Here is a 10,909-nt window from a genome sequence, read left to right as displayed (position 1 = left end):
GGTCTACTGACAGCTCTAATAGGGGTGTCAATGCTCATGTAATCGTCAAAGAGCATGGTATGATCAAGAACACTGCATCACTTCATGTAGAAGTCATGCTCTGCTGGGTACCTGTGGAATTGTTCATCTCTTCAATCTACCACTAATCACCTACTGCGTGTCCATCAATCAAGCAGATACTGACTGGAAAAGCTACACAGTTCAAGAACAGGACAACATCCTGCCCTCGAGAAGCTTATCGTGAACAGAGGCACCTGATTCAGAGGTCAGAGGTCCAGATATGGTAAGGACCTTGAGGGTGGGATGAAAACCAGTTCAACTTTGGAAGTCTGAGCAAGCTTCCAGGAAGAAATAATTCTGAAGCAAACCCTGGGGTCAAAGGAAATGCCTGTGGATAGCTGCTGGCTAAATAGAAAATAAGAATGATAAATGGTGATTATCCATGCTTTATTCTACCCAAGAATTCCAAAGCATTTTTATAAGCTCTTCTGCTTATTCCTCATCAAGTGAGAGTAGATGGGAAGAGACTTCTCATTGTAATTATTTAGTCATATAATAAGCTGATATTGAAATAATAAATTCTGTCTTTCTGGGACAATGAAAACAGTGGCTAAAAAAGCTCAGAGCAAAGGCTCATGGGAGGGTCTGTGCTCCATCAGACAAATTCTTCCTCCCCTGAGCAGTTCTGACACTGGGAATGCATCTTGGAAGATTTACATAGCATTGTGTTTATTATGATAGTGTGTTCAGATGCTGACTAATATTGTTACATGGGCTAAGATCTGATGAATATGAGTAATAATAGCATATTTTGGCAGCAAAACAAGAATTCAGGATTTCTAAACATTTATTCTATCACCAAGAACTTTCTATCTCTAGAGAAAGGAGAGCTATAATGATTTTGACCGGTGGATCCCATATAACTATAATGAGTCTGTATTCATTATGTATATATTCAGAAAAATATGTTTATTGATTGATATGACAATTGTTTTGGATTTTAATAGTCGCTGTAATAACAGCCACAATGTCCTCTATTCATAGAACTGCCAGTTGTTGTGGCAATGGATTGAGCTGTTCATGTCCCTCTTTCTGTTACCATATATTATCAGAAAATTAAAGTGAATCCAAATCTAAATTCTACATATGAGAAAGCCAAGAAATTAGCATGTAAAATGGTTAAGGAGTTTACATTTGTCTGCTTATTGTCAAAAGTTTAAATATAGGCACTGAAGCATAGAAGCAAGAGGGGACGGAGATGAGCTGCCTGAAGGGATGGTGGCTCTCGCTGTTAGAAGCCACAAGGACTGTGGCCGAGCCTTCTGATGGAGTTCTGGCTGTTTTCGTAACTTTGGCAGTCATAGACATCACCCAGCTTCATTAGCACATTTAATTGTTCTTAAAACAGATGTAAACAAAGGCAACTATTTGACCACATCAAATAGAGAATTATGAAACACTGTCATTTGTAAAACAAGAGACAAAATCACCTGGCCAAATAGGCTTTTAATAAGGAAATGTTTAGAAATAAATGACCAAAAATAGAATCATAGTTCAGCACACATGTTGGATATTTTTGACTGACAGAAATATACTAAAATTTTTATTTTTACCTTCATGGTTCATAAAAAAATTACTTAGAGAAGCCTGATAAAATACATTCATCATAAGAATTGCATGGAATTGAAATGTAATAACTGGTTCCTTGATAAATTGCTTTAATCTAAACACAACTCTCCGTTTAGACAACTTCTTCACTACAAATACCACAGGTTTATGTTTTAGTCACTGTTCTATTGCTGTGAGAAAACACCATAACCAAGGCAGCTTTTGAACTTAAATGGAGGCTTCTTTACAATTTAGGAGTCTTAGTCCATATTATCATTGTGGGGAGTGAAGGAACAGGCAAGGAGGCATGGCATTGGAATGGTAACTAAGACTCCACAAGACTTTCAATATGGAGGCAGAGGGAAAGAGAGAGAGAAAAGTTAGCCCTGGTGTGGGCTTTAGAAACGTTCAAGCCTACCCTTGTGACACAACTCCTAATGCTTCTTAAACAATCCATTAACAGGGAAGTTGGGAAACAAACACTAAAATGTGTGATCCTATGTGGGCTATCTTTGTTTCATACCTTCATGATTTATAATAGATTTTTTAACTGTCTCTGGCTAGGGTCAATGGTCTAATGCTTAAGAGCAATAATGACAAAAGTATTCTGTAAGAGGCCAAAGTAATTTCACTCGGTTTGAAAATGCAAAAGTGAAAATTATAGGGACATGGACAGACAGCCTATACATTAACAATTATGCAAGGATTTTATTTCTCAAAAGTGGACATAATCTGATTTGTACAGCAGAGATTGAGCTCTGGTTCTCAGATAGGACTGCATAGGGTTGGTATTCAGAACATATATAGGCTCTAACTTGGCATACCCTGAGGGAAATATAGATTTCTGTTCAGGGCAGGCATCCAAATAAAGCTTTCCTGAGGCTTCAGTGTTGTTCACAGACTTGGACAATCAAGTCCCAAAAAGTTCTGTACCATAGCATACAACAGAAATGATGTTCACCAAAAAATATTCGAAGGTTTTCTTACAAAACATCCATGAGAACTCAGGAACCATCATCATATACTATTTTAAGAAATATAAATAAACACCTCTTTAAAGGAATGTATTAATATGTATCTATTTGTTATGACCTGTGACCCAAAATGTCAATCAGCTTGATAGTATAGCCCATCCTTGAACAAGACTGATCTGGCTAGTTTTTATTGCCAATATGACTCAACCTAGTGTCACTTAGGAACAGAGAGTATCCACTGAGGGATTTCCTTGATCAGATTGGCATGTAGGCATGTTGTGGGCATTGTCTTGATTGTTTATTGATTGAAGAGGCCTCAGACCACTGAGAGAAATGCTATATCTAGCAGATGGTTTGGGGTTGTATAAGAAAGCAGGATGAAAAGGCCATAATATGCAAGGCAGTAAGCAATGTTCATTCATGATTTCTGCTTCCAGTTTCTGCCTTGACTTCCTGCGTTGACTTCCTGCCTTGGCTTCCTGGACTGTAAGGGACAAGAAGAAACAATCCCTTTCTTCCCCACATTGGTTTTGGTCATAGTATTTATTACAGAGAGCTAACTGCAACAATGACTTGTTTGATGGATATATCAAACAGGAACTCCTCCAACTCGATTGCACACTTTCTGAAGATATACTATGCTGTATATTTGTTTGTTTTTAAATCAGTAGACTTTATTCCTTAGAGAATTTTAGACATACCAAACATTTAAGAGGAAGATTAAGGATGCCTTGGTTTCACTGTTATTGACGAATCACGATAACGTGGTGCGTTTGTTACAAACGATGAGCCTACATCTTGGATAGACTATTATTTCCTGAATGCCACCATTTGTGCCTCAGTTCACTTTGGCAGAGTACATTATTTGGGGTTTGACAAATTCATAGTAATATCTGATTCCCACAGTCAAGCAAATTAGTATCTCACTGCCCAGAAATTTTTCTGCTCTGTCTGCTCATGTCCAGCTCCTGTTAAACTCTGATCTTTTTCCATGATCTATGCAACTTTGCTTGTTCCTTTGAAATGTCCTCATACTGGAATTTTCTATACATAGTCTTCTGGAGTAGGCTTCTTTCACTTAGAAGTAAGTGTTTGGCGCTGTAGAGATGGTTCTGTGACTAAGATTGCATCGTGCTCTTGTGTTGCCCCAAGTTCCTTTAGTAGCACCATGTTGGGTAGCTCAGGACCATCTGTGACTCTGGCTCCGGAGGATGCAGTGCCCTGCCTCCAAAGGCACGAGCACTCAGTTGCTCAGACCTACATACACATGCACATAAATACAATAAAAGGTAAAATCGACAAGAAGTGTTTAAAGGTCCCCAATCTCTTTTTACGAACTTTAAGTATCAAGTACTAAGGAATATTTTTTTCTTTGTAGTGAAGACCACTGTTTGTTTATGCATTCAAATTTTGCTTGCTTTTAAGTTTTTGGCTAGTGTATTTCCATATATACAAATGGGTACAACAAGCCTGTTTCTTACCGGTAGAGAAGAGTGAGGGGGGGATTCCTTTCAGTGAAAGGGATGATATTACATATTGTCACCATTTATATAGAGTCACCATTTATGCCTCCTGAATGCTTCAGTTTTTAAACTTTGCCACATGGTCTACTTTAATTCCTCAATAGAACAGAATGCTGCCACTTTAGAAAGATATCAGTCACCTAATTCAGAGTGAGTCTGATTTCAACAACTTTCCTAAGGGTTGAGAACAAGCCGACTGAGCAAAAAGGAAACTCATTGTCACCAAGGCAGAGTGACCCGGTGTCCAACTTGATCAGGAATGTCTGAGAAAGCAGCTTCATTGGAAACAATTACATAGATGAGGGTAGAATTCTAACGTTAGTATTTATCTTATATGTATAATTTAGGAAGAATGGATAAGACCCAATATAAGATAAAGTAAGTAATGTTGGAAAATTTAATGATATAGATCCTCTGGCCTGGGATTTTCCGATGATGGGGTTACTTTCTTTGAAAGGCCTTTAGTTCTTTTTTTGAACCTCTGAGGTCCCCACTGCATCATTGCCCACAATGTACTGTGCGTTAAAGCTGTCTGAAGTGAGTATGTGGCAGCAACAAGGAGGATCACCTAAAGCCTGTGGTCTTTAAGCACAAACCAGCTCTACTGAGACTAAAAAGCACTTTGTGTCACTTATGTGCCTCATAAATGTTGTGGCTTCAAGGATGGGAGGTAACTGGAAGAAACTCATGCTGTGTTCTCTAAGGCCAGTTGTGGCTGGAACGGACACATGCTGAATGTTTCCTATGCTGGTAAGTGGTTTGAAGAGTTACAGTAGTGGGTCTACAGGGGTGATGCAATGATCTAGTTAGGGCTGAAGGAATAGCCACCATCCTCCAAAGGTTTATAAGTTTCTATAGTGTACAGCACCATCCAGGGTCTGCGTCCTGTGTAAGTTGAAGTGGTTGGTGTAAACCAGGTCTGTGACTGCTGGAATGCATAAAGCATGCCAGAAGAAATCTCAGCACTAGAGGGATGAGAGCCTCTTAGGCTAAGATTTCGTGAAAGCAGGCACCTTCAGGGGCAAAGTCGAGGCTCCACAGCCGTTTTCTCCTTGGCAGCATGTACCAAATCTTTTCATAGAGTTTCAGGCTGAGCATCTTGGATGTGCCCAGGCAGAGGACTGATGCTCTGGGACAAGAAAAGCGGGAGAGTTTGGCAAGCTCGAGGAGCTGGAAATAAAACCAGAGACATGCATGCCAGAACTGTTTTACCTAATAAGGAAGAAGCACAGGGCAGGGAGGCTTGGAAAAGGAGACTGAGACTCTTTTCTGTTTTGTCTTGACTGAGGCCACAGAGATTAGAGGTTGAGGCTCATTTAAGGGCTCTGATGAACACTGAAAGCTCTGAGCCCAAAACCTGCAAAGTGTTAGGCTAGATCTGGGGCACACTTTAGGTCCATTGAGTCTGATGTAACTTCTACCCAGGTTTGAAGTTGTCTCGGTTTGGGTTTCATTGCTGTGAAGAGACACCATGACAGAAGCAACTCTTATACATGGCATTTAATTGGGGCTGGCTTACAGGCTCAGAGGGTCAGTCCATTATCCTTAAGGTGGGAAATCTGGCAGCATCCAGGCAGCCATGGTGCTGGAGAAGGAGCTGAGAGCTCTACATCTTGACCAGAAGGCAGTCAGAAGACTGGCCTCCAGACAACTAATAGTAACACTCTTCCACCAAAAAGGCCACACCTCCTAATAGTGCCACTCCCTGGACCCCACATATTCACACCACCACAGATATTTATCATGGGCTGATTTAGTGAAAGTGGTCATCCTTTACCTTACCACAGTAGGAAGGGATAGACAGATCTTTAAGAGACACGAAGAAGTACCATCCAAAATCACCTAATACATAACCATGTTAAGGCAAATTAAACATAGGGCACCATAAGAAACTTATGAAAAAAGTAGACAAGATCAAAAGAACCATAGATTATTCTGAGGTTTGAAGTAGTGTATGGACACTTAAATAAACTGTGATTGATAACTGTAGAAAAAGAGGAAACCAAAGAGAATTTTGACAAAGAACTGAGTCTCTAAGGAGAGAAACAAAAAAGGGAAACATGGATTATCTAAAATAAAAGTGTCAATAATAGGTGGTAATGTGGAGGGCAATAAAAAATATAACTGGCAGCAAATGAAAGAGTAAGGGATAAATATTTGGTGACTCCCCAGGAGCAGTGCAGTGCAGTGGACAGACCCCTGCATCACGCACTGTTTATTTCCAAAGAACATCACCCAATAAGTTAGTCAAACTTATCCATGACACCAGTCCTGTCACCGCTTTCCTCTGGGACTTTATGTTCAGTTCAAACTTTTATATGTATTTCTAGAAATATTTCTGTTAATATGACCTATGCTGGGTGTCTTAGGGTTGCACTTCTGTGAACAGACACCATGACCAAGGCAAGTTTTATAAAAGACAGCATTTAATTGGGGCTGGCTTACAGGTTCAGAGGTTCAGTCCGTTATCATCAAGGCAGGAACATGGCAGCATCCAGGCAGGCATGGTGCAGGAGGAGCTGAGAGTTCTACATCTTCACTTGAGGGCTGCTAGTGGAAGACTGGCTTCCATGCAGCTAGGATGAGGATCTGAAAGCCCATCCCCACAGTGACAGACCTAGTCCAACAAGACTACACCTTCTAATAGTCCCACTCCCTGGGCCTAGCATATACAAAGTGTCACACTAGGTTCAGTGTCCTGATTCACATTCCTGGAAAAAACTACCCCTCTTCCTTTTTATGTCAACTTACAATTCCTTATAGTTTCTTTGTCACAGAGGAAAGTCAGTCAAATGCAAGTTGCTCAGGTTCCCATACGAATCTCAGAGTCATACACGTTACCCAACTAAAATCTACCCCGTTTTTGATTCTTAACCTGGGAGAGTCATTTTTGAGTCCACATAAAACCTATTCTGCTCCACTTTCTTAGGCACGAAGCCCTTTTGATCTTGTTTTTCACTCTCCAGCATCCATCCTTCCCCACCTGAGTCTTCAGCCCTCCAGTATCCAATCCTCTTTCTGGGTCTTTAGCCCATCTCCTCCAAAGCCTCTATCCTATTAGCCCTGAGCTTTAAATGTTTCTTTCCATTTCAACACTAACCTCAGGTTATTGCCCTCAATCTGTCTTTGTCTCTTCTCTCCCCAACAACAATTTAAAGCCCTGGTTCCTTGATCTCTGTATCATTGCATCTGTCACTGCACAGGATTCTTTATTTCTCCCTTCCTTCCTCCCTTCCTTCCTCCCTTCCTTCCTTCCTTCCTCCCTTCCTTCCTTCTTTCCTTCCTTCCTTTCATATAGAATAGAGTTTCTTCAGGACATGTGGAGGGGAGTCAAGAGGTTAGTAGAGGCAGAAGAAGGTAGAGAGAGAAAGAGAGGGAGAGAAGAGAAGTAGAGAAATAGAGGCCAGCCATGAGCACATGGAAAGAATTGGGGGAAGGAAACGGGGAAAGATTGGGAGCAAGAAGGAAAGAACAAGAGCAAGACCAGAGTAAGAGCAGGGTTCTTTTCTTATTCCATAAAATGTTGATATTATCTTACTTCATGCTCAGTAGAAATTACTGTTAATCTAGGAACTTGGTTTCCTTGAATGGTCTGAGGAGGTGTGGTGAGAATGTAGTAACATGCCACTACCTGTTTGTTTTGTACAGTATGATGGTGTTGAAACTATATGGTCCTAAACTATACTGTTCCTTGCCAGATAATTACAAGAAGTCAGCACTTATTATATTCCTATTGCAAAAAAAAAGACACCCAGAGAGGGAGGACCTTCTGCAGATAGTTTACAGCAACCATGAATGATTACTTTCTGTTGTTTTCTCAGACAAGCTCTTGGTTTTTAGAGGAAGAACCTAAAATACTTTGGCTCTTCCCAAAAGCATATTTGGACATATGCAGAAAATTCTGGAGTCAGAATTTTCTGGTTCCATTGATGCTGGAGAGGGAAGAGCACACAGTTCTAAGGTATACTTTAGAATGCCGTATTCATTCACCTGAGTGAATGTCAGACCTGCAGAATTTGTGGCAACACAATTCTTTTCTGGGCAATGGAAAGTTTTTACTGAGACTCTTTCTTTCCACCTTACCCACAAAGTGTAATCAAAAGAACTCAGAAACAGTTCAGCTGCAGGAATGTGTTAGCATTAGTGCACTTAAAAATGTGCTTTTCGACATCTCCACATAAACGACCTAGGTGCTCCACCAGATAACTATGAAGGACAACTGTTCACGGTTCCAGCGAGGCTGTTACCAGCAGGAACACTGTGTATGACCCAGCGAGGCAAAGAGAATGGATCTCCAGTTAGCCTAGCCTGCTACAGCTAAGCTCACAGCAGCCCTTAACTATGAATATAGTCTAAGCATTTCACATGGGACGTACAAGGTGATTTTACAACATGTAAAACAAATTTTAAGAGAGAATATTTTATATATGTATATGAGATATATCATATCTCACATCATGTATTATGTATCATGTATCATATATATCTCATATTATATATCACATATAATATATTTAATATTTTTATTTTTGTTTTATATTTATATAACATATTCTATTCTATACATTATATTTTATATATTGTATGTTGCATATTCATATAAAAATATATAACATTTAGAGAACATGTACTTGGATATGTTTGTCTCAACATATAAACACACATATAAATGCATATGATAGTACCTGCTGTAAAACAAATGTTATATTAATGCTTATTTTCTCTCTTGGCATTGTCACAGTGGAAATATATGACATGCACATTGTAGTTATTTGTAAGGAGACAATGTAGTTTCATAAAATGTAGTTAAGTCTTATCATTAAAATACTTGATAATCTCACATGCTAATTATGTTTTTCGAAAGAATCCAGACCAGACTACTTGCATGGTCTCTTTTTGCTCTTTGAACACATTTCCACAACCTTTTCACTTGCCCCCCAAATATGCACATGTCCAAATATGCTTCTGGGAAAGATTCTTCCTCTAAAAATCAAGAGCTTGTCTGAGAAAAACAACTGAAGGTGATCATTCATGAATTGGTGTAGCCTATCTGTGAATGGCCCTCCCCCTCTGGGTGCCTTGTTTTGCAATAGGAATATAATATGCAAACAATAAAATGCTGATTTCTTGTAATTATTCGTGTAATGGCCCTCTGTCCTGATGGTCTTACTCTGGAATGGTCTTTACCTCTTCCTGAGGACATTCATTCCTCTAACTGCTAAATCTCCTCGAGAATATCCCTCCATATTTCTCTGGTTTCCTCTACTTTCTAATATTGCTTTTTCTAACAATTTCTAATATTGCTGTGGGCCCAGAGGTAAGCAAACCTCCAGTGGGCCAGAGCTTAACCTTCTGCTAGAACTACAGAAGGAGCTTATCAAGGCTAGGGTCTTCTCCCATTTTGATTAACCCAATTAACCCAAGTTATTTACCTCTTTCTTATGGGGTAAATACCCCATTCTTTCATTACCACCTTTTAAGAGTTTGATTATTAGGTTAGTTTAATACAAGATTATTTTTTAATGCTTAAGCAAGACAAAGCCAGCCATGATAGAAAGCTCCCTCAATTTGATAAGAGACAACTTTACAACCAAACCAAACTGAACCAAACCAAACAGAAATGACCTGGGAAACAAAACTTTCCTAAGGACAAACTTTTGCACACTGCTATACCAACCAACCAGAGCTTCCAGTGACTAAACCACCACCCACAGAGTACACATGGACAGACCCATGGCTCCAGCGACAAATGTAGCAGAGAATGGCCTTGTCGGGTACCAATAGGAGTGGAAGCCCTTGGTCCTGTCTGGGTTTGACTCTCCAGTGTAGGGGAATGTCAGGGCTGGTAGGCAGAAAGGGGTGGGCAGATTGGTGGGGGAAGACCCTCACAGAAGAAGGGGGAGGGAGAGGAGATAGGGGATTTATGGACGGAAAACTAGGAAAGAGGATACCATTTGAAATGTAACTAAAAAATATCCAGTTGAAAAAAAGATCAGGAATGAGACTGCTGGAATCTTTCAGCCTCTTCTTTATTGGTCCAGTCATTGCTAACCCAGGCTGTGGAGACATTTCCGTGTCTCCACACAGTGAGGCTCTCTGACCCAAAAGCATGGTCAATGTGGGCTTCAGGATGCCTGGACAGCAATCTCTGTTCAAGGATTAGAAAGACTCAGGTTCACATTATTTGGAACTATTTGCCCCCCACCCCCGCCTCCCACATGGCTGTTAACACCTCTTCATGGAGAATACTCAGGCACATTACACAACAGAATCTCCCTCTACATCAAGGAAAAGAGCCACGTGCGCTGACCATCCTGTATAACCCTGGGCTCCCATGTCCTAGAGCATGCTCTGCTATGGTAGAGTCCTGCTTCAGACATAGGCAAGTGTGGCCTCTCTTCCTAATGCCACAGGGATGTTTACATCTGAAGACGGCTGTAACTCTGAGGAATGGCCTCTGCTCCAGGGACTTCTTGTTTTATGTCAAAACATCTGTACATACATAAAAATGAACATCTACGCAGCTCAATAAGAGAAAGAAATGCAATGAATATAGATCATAAAGCAGAGAGTGGAATTTCCTTTTCAGGTTGTATGAGTATTAAAGGATTTTCTAAGTTGCCATAAGAAATAGTTCTGTGGGGCATGAAATGGACCAGTCTTGTGGGATCCACAATGCTTCCCAGTGAGGATGGTTGAGATGAGGCCCTGAGTATTTGAAGTGTGACGAACAAAAGAGTTTGACATCAAGCCAGACAGAGAGAGGCATAGAAAGAGTGGTCGATTTTTGAAAGCCAGGAATGA

This window comes from Rattus norvegicus, chromosome 6 (genome assembly GCF_036323735.1).
Source record: "Rattus norvegicus strain BN/NHsdMcwi chromosome 6, GRCr8, whole genome shotgun sequence".
In the NCBI taxonomy this organism is placed as follows: domain Eukaryota; kingdom Metazoa; phylum Chordata; class Mammalia; order Rodentia; family Muridae; genus Rattus; species Rattus norvegicus.
This window is presented reverse-complemented; position numbering follows the sequence as displayed.